At 39.9% G+C, this 13294-nt stretch overlaps 1 pseudogene; it reads right to left on the reverse strand.

Annotated features, from left to right (window-relative positions):
- Window positions 1-10802: 10802 nt before the first annotated feature.
- LOC147611692 (putative folate-biopterin transporter 7) lies at window positions 10803-11908 on the reverse strand (annotated as a pseudogene).
- Window positions 11909-13294: the final 1386 nt, after the last annotated feature.

Raw genomic sequence — 13294 nt, forward strand, 5'->3', positions numbered from 1 at the left:
TTTGTAAACCCATTTTGTGTCAATTACATTATGCTTTGGAGGCCGATCTACGAGGTCCCAAGTGTGGATTTTTTGGATGGAGTTGTATTCTGCTTGCATATGGTTGCCATCTACTTCGGATCCCCTTATGTCAACAAAGGTGGTAGGCTCCTTAATCTTGAGTACCCCTGTCATAAGAGCAAAATTTAGAAGATTCTCCCAAGCCTTGTTTTCCTCCTCTAACCTTTTGGATCTACGAAGATCCTCCTTAATGGGCGGGAGGTTCTGCTCCATCCAAAAGTTGCATGTACCACTTATTACGGAATGGCTTACCTTTTGTGGCACATCATGCTCTTGTTCTTCATCTTTAAAATTCATGTCCATAGGAAATGGAAATGGGGTAGGCTCCATTAGAATACGAGGAAGCCTATGCTGCATGTGGAGGTTGTGTTGCTTTGGTGATTTCCTTATTGCATGAAGATCCTCATCCATCCTACATGGTTATTGTTAGAATACAACATCACGGCTCAATATGATCTTCTTTACCTGATGATCATAGATTTGATATCCCTTTGACTCCATGTTGTAACCCAAGAAGATGCATTTTTGGCTTGGCATCCAATTTGGTTCTCTGAGCATCTAGAACATTTACATAACATTTACACCCAAAAACTTTCAAGTGTGCAACTAAAGGTTTCTTACCTAAGTACGCTTGTTAACAGAGTCATCCCTTTGATGGCCTTTGTTGCTCTCCTATTAAGAATGTACATAACACTCACACCCAAAAAACTTTTAGTTGTGCAGTTGAAGGTTTCTTACCCGAGTAGGCCTATAACACAATCATCCCTTTAATGGCCTTTGTTGCATTCCTTCTATTAAGAATGTACGTATCCGTGTTAACTACCTCACCCTAAAAGGATTTAGGTAAATTCTTGCCATTAAGATATTCCTTTCTATCTTAACAATAGTACGATTCTTGCACTCTGTAGCACCATTTTATAATGGAGTGTGAGCGGTAGTGAGCTATTTCTTTATGCCTCTTTCTTTATAGAAACCCAAGAATTCATTAGACATGAATTCTCCTCCTCAGTTTGTTCTAAACTGCATTAATTTTGTTCTTATTTTAGTTTCAACTACCAATACAAGACACTCCTTAAACTTTCTAAAAGCCTGAAACTTTTCCTTAAGAAAATACACCCAAGTCTTCCTATTATAATCTCTTATCAATGTGAAAAAATAGGAAGAGTCCCAAGTGCAATTGTCCTTATCTTTCCACAAAGATTAGCATGTACGAGGAGCTAAAGAGGAGCCTTGGTCCTAAAAGTGGCCTCTTGTGGTGGAAATGGTTTCTAGTGCTGGTTATCCATCATGCATACATCCAGATTGTCAAAATTTGGTGGCAAATGCTTAACTAGCTTACCTTTTGAAATCTCTAAAAGAGTTTGTATTTGGAGATGCCCATATCTCTCATGCCAAAGTTTTCTATGACTCAAGTCGATGTGGATACAAGTTGTTCCTCCAAATGTTCTTTACAACAAAGGACCTTATTATCTCCATCAAGAATTATTGTATCATTCTTGTCAAAGTGAACCTGCAAGTCACGGTCCATGATGGTGGCCGAGACAGAAAGGAGGCTTCTCTTCATATATGAAACCCAAAGAACATTTGAAAGCCTATTTAGGATACATAGCCTCTTGCTAAGAAGAAACGTATCAAAGCAGCATATCATGTGTGTCATCTCTTTGTTTGCACTTTTTACAGGCTTCCTATAATTTCTTTCTCTATTTAGGATACATAGCCTCTTGCTAAGAAGAAACGTATCAAAGCAGCATATCATGTGTGTCATCTCTTTGTTTGCACTTTTTACAGGCTTCCTATAATTTCTTTCTCTAATTGTTACAAGATTTACAACTTGCATGGTTTTTGGAACAACTCAAGATTCACTTTGTATGGTTTTTTTATTCTCATTAATCTCTTTACATGTTTTTTAGATCCTAGGTATCAACTTTTGCCTTAGAGCCACAACTTGATCATGTGCATCACCTAGATGGCTCTTCTCAACAATCTAGGTAGTTTCATCCTTATTTTAAAGTTCCTCAAAAAATTTAAATTATCCAAAATTTACATTAATAAATGGATCATTTCATTTTTAAAAACATAAAGTTTTCTATTTATGCTTAGTATTTTTAAAATAAATACTTTAAGTACTTATACCAAGTATGATTTCTTAATACAAAATATATACTTCAAGTTATGCTACTATTTGAGTTAAGGTTTTATAATTTTATATTATTTACATAGGAATTCTTGACAATCGAATTTAAGATCAAATACATAAGGCAAGATAGAGATAAATCTCCATCCCAATACTTTCAATAGCCAAGGAACAAAGTCCAATTGTCTGAAAACCTAGGAGCAAGGGTGCTAATTTACAACGATGGTGCCTTAGGGTAAGAAACCTCTTCGAAGAAAGAGTAAAAAAACATCCAGTTGGATAAGCCCTAAAAAGGAAGAGAAAGAGGTGCCTTTTATTTCATCAAAGAGGATGGGTAAGTGACCTCTTCCAAAGATTCCAAAAACATCCAGTTGGACTTGAAGAGGAAGACAAAGAGTAAGAGGAAGAAGAGAGGAGTAGATATTTGAAACCTTAAAGCTACACTCAATACCAGTTTGTCTTATCCTAAGGGTGCTTATAGAGTCTCTTTTGATGAATGCTTGATAGAAGACAAGAAGAGTATTATCCATGTCACTGAGGAATGCATAATTTTTGTTACTCCTTATGAATTGAAAGTGAGAATAAAATAGTCTTTGTCACTTAACACACAATATCATTCCAGTGATTGTTTCTTTTTGGCAAACAAAAGCAAGAAGTGTTGAAGGTTCTAAGAGTTTGATTATATCAAGAGATAACCCACTTGTGCCATGATAAAAGCATCTTCTAGGAAAGAGGAAAGGATCTCTCATTCTCATAAGAAAGGATGACAAAAATGTGTGATTCACATCTTGAAGCTGTGATTCACATCTTGAAGCTGTGATTCATACCTCAAGGATGCTCTTGAGCTTGTGAATCCTAGTGCTATACAAGATGGTGTTTTACCTTCCAAGCAAAATGTGATTAGAATAACCCAAACCGTCGAGAAGGAGAAATTGGGGGAATCAACATCTATAGTCTTGGATGTCCACAAGGTCCATCGTCCACCACCAATTGATCTAAAGAAATGAATTAAAGGCTGCTTGAGGTAAGAGAGCATTTGGCTATACATTTTAGCAATATCAAAAGCAAGATGAAAATTAATCTAGATGCCAATGTGGTACCATTCATCATGAAGCAAGATGAAAATTAATCTAGATGCCAATATGGTACCATTCATCATGATGGTTAATAGTGAACAATCCCATGACCAAAAATCATGGGATCCCAAAAAGGTTGGCATGAATGATTACTCAAAATGTGGGATCCTCATTTTCAATTAGCTTTTCATGGGAAAATCGAAAGGTAAAAGGACATAAGAATACAAGGAAGCAAGATGATCCCAATGATCCTAATGATGCGCCTAGGGGAAAGGTAAAGAAGGTTGAAGTTGGGGTTTAAACATTGCTAGATGATATGACGTTCACTCACTAGTGCTCTATGCAAGAAGGGGAAGGTAAAGAAGGTTGAAGTTAGGGTTTAAACATTGCTAGATTATATGAAGTTCACTCGCTAGTGCTCTATGCAAGGTGTACAAGATGAAACTTTATTAATATTGATATTATCAAGAGTTTCTTTCGAAGAGATTTCGCTCAAGGAGATGTCAGAGCTGAGCTTGAAAAGTAAGTTAATTATGTAGTATCTCATTAATTTATAGTAATTCTCTTAATTTGATAATTATTGATTATATATTTTTGTGTTTGAGTGTAGAAGTTGATAATCCAAGTAAGTAATTATTTTGTGTAGACACAAAGCATACAAGTTAATAATCCAAGTAAATATTTTTTGTGTAGTGTACAAGTTAATAATCCAAGCAAGTAATTATTTTGTGTAGACATAACGCATACACAAAGATGCAAGAGAAAATGGCCATGTAATTGAATTTTGAGGATTGAGACATGGTTACACAGCCTTATCCAAAATCAAGTACCCAAGAGGCTTTGGAATCCTTCTTTCTTACATTTCAATTGGTAAAGACCTCAGCTTTTTTATTGTTAGAACTTAGTTGATTTTCATGCTTGTCTAATCTGTTAATTATAGTTGTTTGTTTTATGCAAAAAAAAAAAAAAAGAGTAAAATCCTCTTTGTGGAATTTCCATGCCCTCCAAAATTTCTAGCTCATTTAGAAAGAGCTAGAGAGATGAGAATCAAGACAAACATTTTCAATAAAAGAAGACAGAGAGTAAGAACATTTGTATCAAGGGGAAGGCCATTGGGAGCTTTAACAATGGAATGTTTATCAAGTTGATGTTAAAGACACGATCAATAAGATTCCTAAGAATGATAGTACTGTTACAGACATTCCATATGGTTTTTTCAAATGAAATGATCATCAATGATGAAACATAATACATTTATGCATAAATTTTTCTTACGTTCAAGGCATTTAAAGAGTTAACAACAACTACTTCTTTGTAACAATATGTTGTTTTTCACTCTACCCGTATGGCTTCTAGATTAGTTAAATCCTTTTAGCTAGAGACTCATGCACATGATACATTGATATATACGGTGAGCTAGCCACTTTTATTTCCCCATATGTATCTCTTATTCTCATAAAAAGTGTGGATTAGGAAGACGTTGGGAGTGAGTAAGGTACAAGGTCAGCTAGCAAGTTGCCACATCATCAATCTAATTTATCCCACATGAGCTCTCAAGCAACTTAGTAGCCACCTCATATAAACGGGGCACCTTCAAACAACTTAGTAGCCACATCATATAAAAGGGGCACCTTCAAGCAATGTAAACACATCAACTCATCTCAAGCAATATCAAGCAAGTCCATTTGGTTGCATATTTTTTTCATCTCTTTTTAATCTTGCTTTCGTTCATGTTATTTTAATCATGTTTAGCATTTGTTTTAATCCACCTTAGCTTAAGGCTAGCCTTGATCCATGTTTCTTAACATGGTATCAGAGCCAAGTTGGCTAGATTTAGCAAGGTGAATAGGTTAGACTGTGCATTAGGATTAGATCTTCCTTTCACTCTTGAAAAGTGGTGCCATCATATTGAAGCATTGTTGCCCAAGGTGGAAGAAGATTAGTTTTGAATTAGAATCATTTCAAGCTCCAAGATTAAGCTCCCAGTCACATCTTTTAGCCAAGAAAATTTGTTCTCTCTCTCTCTCTCTCTTTGCATCATCATATTTGTGTCTCATTCTCTCAACACCATGCTTGTTGTTTTTTCCACTGAGCTATGGTGACATTGAGCTTGTTTGCATTAAACCCTTGTTTTTTCCACTGAGTTTGTTTGCATTAAACCCTTGTGAAGTCTACCAAGACCAATTTGCCAAGTGCAAGAGAAAGAGACAACCACACAAAAGCAACAGCTCCCTGCTGCAAACGGCAATGCCCTTACCTCATATAGCCATCATCTCGTTGTGCAACCACCCAACATCTATCTTCTTCTCTGCATCCAATGGGGCTACTGTCACACAGAGCTCCTTGTGGAAGCAAGAAAGGAGGTCTCCGCCATCCTCTTCACCAGCACATACAAATATTTCCACAGTCTACTGTGCCCAGGAACAAACTGGGGGTCCAGAATCCTGGTAACAAGCTCTGTTCGTCTGGGCAGGTGAAATCTCCATACTCATAAGGCTCCACCATCACCTCCCAACAAGCTTGCAGCATAGGCACAAATAAGAAAACTCGATCCAGAGATAAGGTGTGAAAACCTTATGGTGGAATATATATATATATATATATATATATATATATATATATATTCTTCTAGAGGGTGTTCTTATGGTGGAAGAGATTGAAAACTTGTGGGTGTTAAATTGTGAGCCATGCACACCAATGCCTTTGTACAGCATGTGCTTAAATGATTTCATCATGGGGTGGCTGTCATCATTCTCAAACTAAGCTCCAAGCTAGGGTTACATGGAAGAGAAGAAGGAAGAGGACGACACGCTTTGGTGCTCCTGCACTTAATTTGTAATCACACATTTTCTTGCATTAAAAATAAGTGTGATCTGTATGCATATTGCACGTCCTAGTATACCTTGAGTAGCCCAAAGATTTGGCACCAAGGGAGGGTATTGAGAAATGTGGTCCCAAAGAGCACAAGGAAGAGGTTTGTAGTAGTGAGTAAGGTACACGGTGATCTAGCAAGTTGCCATATCATCAAAGCTAATTTATCCTACATGAACTCTCAAGAAACTTAGTAGCCACCTCATATAAAAGGGGAACCTTCAAGCAATGTAAACACATCATCTTATCTCAAGCAATATCAAGTAAGTCCATTTGGTTGCATATTTTGTTCATGTCTTTTTAGTTATTTTTACTTTTGTTCATGTTATTTTAATCATGTTTAGCATTTGCTTTAAAGCACCTTAGCTTAAGGCTAGCCTTGATCCATGTTTCTCAACAAGCCCGCTCTCTTCTCTCCCATAAGCATGCAACAAGAGAAGGTATGTGTTTACATGAAGGCATTCATTAGGATGAAGGATTAACGTTAAGATTATGCATGCGAGTAGGGTTAATGTAATCTACCATTATTTGTGTAAGAATCTCCGAGAAGTAGAATCCCAGTCTAGTCAGCAGGGTCAGGAATTTGAAGTAGAATAGGATTTTGAAGGGAGCAACAATGGAAAAGAACAAGATCTAAAAATAGAAATTATCAATGAATATGATCTCAGTGTGCACAGAAAGCGAGGAGCCAAGTGGCAACTGCATGGAGGTGGTGGGAAAATCGATGTTGTCACCCCAAAAAAGGATGCATGGATGGAAAGGAAAATGCATCACATCACCTTCACCCCACCACAACCCTGCCATAAATGACCTCACGGCTCGTGCAATATAGGCACTCATAAATACAATTTGAAAAGGATTGGGGAGAATCATGGAAATATTAAGCAATTATGGCTATACCAAGGGGAGGCATGCACAAACGGTTGGAGAGTGCTACACCTTCTCAATTGAACATCTAATTGCATATTTCTTGTGCAAAAGCTCTCTGCTTTGCTGCACTTCCTACTCTCTCTTTGCTAAGCTTTGCTGTGACCCTTGCCTTCTTTCACTCAGCCCTAGCTATCTCTTGCTTGACAGGATGGTGAGATTTGGATATCTATCATCCACCCTGTATAAGGAAGCAGATAAACATGTAAAGTGGTTGGAGAAAATGGGCATGAAGCAGTTCCCATAGCTACCTTGGGAGGAGCTCCAACATAACTTCAAAGCCGATGAATAGCTAGAATAGCTCCTGAAATCCAACATCATTACTCCACCCTTAGGAGAGAAGAGGGAATTTAACCCTTGTATATGGCCAAGGTATTCCAATTGTCGATAGAGGGAGAAGTGGAGATCAAGACTAAAGATGATGATGACCTGATTAAAGAATTTGTCCCACTAGAGGGGAGAGCCAAAGAATACAAAATAACTGGAACAACTAACAAAGATAAGCAAAAACAGATGAGGTTTATGTGGTGGAGATGATAAACCTCACCCATAAGCCTTACTGCATGTCCAGAAAGACATTCGAAATGGTGAAGGTTAATGAAGCTGGCAAAAGAGTGGCCTGGGCAAAGGTAGTCTATCACAACCTCAAGGAACATACCAAAAACTTAAGGTTAATGAAGCTGGCAAAAGAGTGGCCTGGGCAAAGGTAGTCTATCACAACCTCAAGGAACAGACCAAAAACTCACTAGACCCAACACAAAGACGAAGGGCCGTATTTGGATGCACTATTCAAATGAAAGGCTAAACTAGGAGAGCTGAGAAGGAAAAGGAGGAGGGCCCAAAGGAGAGTGCCCCAGGGAAGTCTCAAAGTTCAGAAAATACCAAGAACATGCCACCTCACGACATGGAAAGAAGAGGGTGTTTTAGTTCAGGGATAAAAAGATCATCAGCACAAGAAGGAAAGAACTTCTATAAAGAGGGTACCAACAAAGGAATGGAAGTGCCAAGCAGCCAGCAATTGAAGGAGGACCTGGCTGAGTTGGGCAAGTTTTTGTTGTCCTAGAGGCTAAAGTAACAGTAGGAGGCCACCTCCACTACTGCAACTCTACAACTGGAGATGCAGCCTCCACAGCCAAAACTCTCGGTACCCCCATGTCGGCACATAGATCCCAGCTTAGACAATGTGTCCGGACACAATTGAGATGGAATGGGTGCAAAGAGCCCTAAATTATCTACAATGGTGCATGAATGATGGGCTTAAAGAAATGACAAAGCTAAAATCCATCATCAAAGAGAAAGATGTCGCTATGCAAAACCTGATGAGCCAACAAGAACCTCCGTAGGAGAATCTATGTAGAAGAAGGGCAGAAGCTGCCCGACTGGATGACATGCAAAGGTAAATTAATGAGCTCTAGCAAGCCAACAAAGGAATGAAGAAGGAATTGGAGGAGATGAAAGAAAATATGGCCAAGAAGAACCGGGAAACACTCCCAATGCAAGATGAACTGAGTCAAGCCATAGAAAAGCAGGCAAGAATGGAAGGACAAGTCACCCTGATCCACCAAGAGGAGCACCTTAAGATCATAAGGGATGTCCAAAATAATGCCAATAAAGATAAAACACTCTGCTAGTGAAGGCAAAAGCAAGATTAGTAGTGCTAGATGCTGATGAGTATATGGAAGTATACTAGCTAGATGTAGAAAAGATGGAGTATTGGGAGAGTAATATAGTAGAAGACCATAAGGAGGTGTGGAGAGATTATTTGGAAAAGCTAAGAGTAGTAATGCAAGCACCCACACCTTCCTACAAATAAGTATCCACAAATAAGTATCCAAAACTATACTAGCTGGTGGATGTAGAAAAGATGGAGCAGTGGTAGAGTCATATAGTAGAAGACCTTAAGGAGGTGTGGGGAGCTTATTTGGAAAATCTAATAGTAGTAATGCAAGCTCCCACACCTTCCTCCAAACAGATAACTCCCCGCCCGCTGGGTCAGGAGACATAAATCTAGACAAAGGATCCAGCTCCAACCTCAAGCCCGAAACCAACAAGGCACTAGCCAGAAGCGGGCAACAGAGGTGGCACAACAGGGATGAAGGATTGCACAAGGAGAACGAACAGCTTCGTCTCAAGAAGTGGAAACATGGAAAAAGAGATTCCCCATCGTGAAAGGAGAGGGGAAAAAGCCTATAGACATCGAAATAGACGAAAAAGGAAAGGAAATTGTACTATGGACTGCCTCCGCAATGGACCTCACAATGGACCTCATCCAATAAACTAAAGGAGAATGCATGGGTAGCCACACGAAGAAGTTGGAAGAGAAAGAAAATGATGAGACAGCTCTACGAGTCTAGATAGAAGAACTGGAAGTGCTCATCGAAGAATATAAAGAACAACATTGGGTATAGTTGGATTCGCTGCTCTTTAGGAGTCGACTAGATGGTCCGGAACCACGTGAGTGCCGGCAGACACTGACACATACTGGTTCTTTAGAACTTGCCTGCCTCACACAATGTGGTAGTATGATGAATCATGATCATCACCATATTAGTGATGCTAGTGATGGTGGCCATAATGTATTTGCATTCCTTTGCCTCCATGCCAAAGCGAGAATAGGACATGGCAGTATGGTCTAAAGTGGATCTACTAGATCTAGAGTAGGACCTAGCTTTGCTCAACCCTAGTTATTGCAGTTTCTTACAACTCATATGAATCAAGAATGGAACTAATCTTGAACTTTCAAAGAGTGTAATTTGTCCCTACCAACTTCCCATCACTAAAACAAGCTTTGCCTAGAGCTTATACTCTAATACCATGTCAAAATACCCACTAGCTCTAGTAGCAGAAGCTAGATCAACATAATACAAAGCACTGAATTGGAGAAAGAATGTAGTAGGCTAGTTTCCTGGTACACTACGTGGTGGCTCTTCTCTAGACAATATATCCAAAGTCCTTGATGCTCACAGTGCAACACAGAAGACACTATGTAGCAAAACACAACACAAAAAGAGATGAGACTGCAAAAGGAATGAGAACACTTGCACTACTCAGAGAACACTGATACATGTCCTTCACTCTATTGTGCAAACTCAGCAGAGGTCACATGCAATGAAGCGGACAACACAATTCAAGCTTATGACAAAACATAGGGTACAAGTGGTATGAAGGATGAGCATAAAGAATGTTCTCCAAGGTGAGATAAGGATGCAGCATAAGGATGTCCTCCAAGGTGAGATAAGGATGCAGCATAAGGATGTCCTCCAAGGTGAGATAAAGATGCAGCATAAGGATGTCCTCCAAGGTGGGATCAAAAGGATGTCATCCAAGGTGGGATCAAAAGGATGTCCTCCAAGAAGAGTGAGAGATGAAGAATGAAGGATGTCGAATATCCTTCAGGATGGGCCGAGGAACCATATATGCCTGAAGTTCAGTCTCTCAATGGAATCTCCTATCTTTGGTGGATGCCATGAGGTGGCAATATAGCCTTTGGCTGAATCTCCTAACTCTAGAGATGCCATTAGAGTGTTAGCATCGTCGATGCCATCACATTGGAGTGTCAGTCAGTTCCATTAGTGCCATTGGATCCTTCAATGCTGGGATGATCCCGATGCTTTTGGCACCTCCGTTGACTCACTGTGATGGTGTGACACTGTTTTTGTGGTGGATGGTCCATGTAGGGTGGACAATCCATGTGGGCACCCTTGGTGGCTACAGGTCGGCCACCACCAGAGTGCTCATCGTCCTTGGTGATGAAGATAGAAGTATGTTGCCTGGAGAAGTATTACGTATATGGATGTATGTACATGATGTGAAAGATACAGGTAAGAGGCTAGGATGGTGCCGAAATAGATGCTCAATATATAGAGGCTAAATAATGGCATGCCATGAAGAAAGCAAGTAAAGAACCTTCACTACCTGGTGCAGGGAAACGTTTTGTCAGAAGAATAGAGAAGGGAAAAACTTTGAATTGGGCTATGGCCCCCACAAATGCAAAGGCTCCCAATGCGTATAACTGATCAGGGATCCCCACTTTTATGTTCAACTTAATGACCAGAATTATGTTTGATAGCATGTAAATCGATAAATGAGATCTGCACACCATGAGAACCTGATGAGGTGATGACTTCTTTAAATAGCGGTTGTAAAGTAGGCTTCCCACCAACAAGCCCATCTACCCCATCACCTTAGCAAGAACCAAAAAATTTGGATGTATATTAGCTCCTACCAATGCTGGTATCATAGCATATGATGTAGCAAACCATGCTAAAGGCTTGGCAATCTCTGGCTTACTCACCAACTTCATGAGCTTCATTGCTTGTTATTTCACAATCTCACTAGCTTCCCCCATTTTTTTTCACCGTCTTCTTATTTCATGAATGGTCTCAATACCTTGAAATTGAGGAACTTCTCCTTCACTAGTGCATTAACCACCAATTGACTGGGCACTAGAGTAGAGAAAACTACAAACATTGTGGTTGAGCTTCCAACATTGCCCTCCAAAAGAATTCCCATCAATGGTGCAATTGAGGATTTGACTCTAGAATGAAGAGCAATTGTGGACCATGAAAGCACTTGAAGAACACCTATAATCTCATCAGATAAGGCATTCTTTAATCTCCTCCAATGTAAATTGTATCGGATAAAATGCCATAAACAGGTTTAGCTACCATTGGCAAATTAACAGTTTTGACTGCAAAAACTGTAGCATGGCTGGATCAACCTATAAGCCATCTTTCAAGTGGTAAGACATGGCTAGCCACCATGGGAAGCATCTGAAACCTTGAATCCACTAGCTCATAACCAAAAGGTAGAGTAGAGACACTCCATATCTACTGCCCATGAGTTGCAACCAAATTCACATGTTGTTGCCAGGGCAAGATGGTCCAAGGCTATGGAGAAAAGGTCTTGCTCGAGGGATATGGAGAAAGCAGGGACAACAAGGGTCTTTGCTGGGTTGTCATCGATGAAGAGGGATAAAGGTCTTGCTCGAGGGCTATGGAGAAAGAAAATGTTGAGATATCGAGCTCGTCTAGTGAGGCGGTGGACATCGATGACCACTGGCATGGTTGGTGAGATCGTGGGTCATATGCGACCAGTGGGATGACAGGCTGTGTGATAGCCATTCTAGAAACTGGCATAGTTATAGCGCCAGCTCATTTAGTTGGGTTCACACTATAGAGAACCCTTGTATGTATGTGGTTGAGTACCTTTCATATTGTGTGTACTCATATGCGGCCAGTGGGATGACAGGCTGTGTGATAGCCATTCTAGAGACTGGCATAGTTATAGCGCCAACTCATTTAGTTGGGTTCACACTATAGAGAACCCTTGTATGTATGTGGTTGAGTACCTTTCATATTGTGTGTACTCTTATCTTGTATATGGTGTGTTGAGTATTGAGTGAAGAAGAAGAAGATTTCCAGCCTCTCACCTTGTGTGTTCTCTATTAAGGTTATGTAAGTGTGTGTGTGCTTGCAAGAGCTCAAGCTCACTTCCCCCCTGCATCTTTTCATGGACTCTCCTGGTCCACTCAAAGACTGTGATTGTTGATAAACCATGGAGTGGCAGGCTGCGTCATAATACCAGTCCCGCAAATGTGATTAGTACATCACGTAAAGGAAAAGAGAAAGTGGTTGAGCCCCTTGGTATGCCTGACATTTCTGCAGGGCATTCTCATGTTGATGGAGAGTCTAGTGGTTCAGATATGAGCCTTGATGAGGACACTATATCCGACCCTATGCTAGCACCACAACTGCTTCCACAAAGGGCACTCTCTCACCCACCACAAAAACCCCTATGAGTATGGATTAGACTCCCGATTGAGAATGGTCTACAATGGTGGCATACCCACATATATCCTATGGTCCACACTAGTCTCATATTCTTGGAGGAATGGAAAACTCTTGGAAAACCACACTTCACCTAAAAACACTTACATTCAAATTTCACATGAAATGCGTGTTGGGTATTTCATTCCTAAAATATCCATTGGAAATAACTAGTTGGAGTGCAGATTTCCTATCATAGATGCAGGAGCACTCCAAGGCCATGATTATAATTGGAAAAGAGTAGATTCTCACTGCCAAATCAATTAGCGTGAAGAAATGGCCACCACGGAAGTCAATGGAAAAAAAGCCACAATCCTCTTATGTCCACAAGAGGGAATCCTACACACACACTCACCCTCGACTTCCCTTCACATTCTAGTCCCATACTCATCACTAGT

Source organism: Cibotium barometz, chromosome 47, assembly GCF_041138505.1.
Source record: "Cibotium barometz isolate CiBa-2024 chromosome 47, ASM4113850v1, whole genome shotgun sequence".
NCBI lineage: Eukaryota > Viridiplantae > Streptophyta > Polypodiopsida > Cyatheales > Cibotiaceae > Cibotium > Cibotium barometz.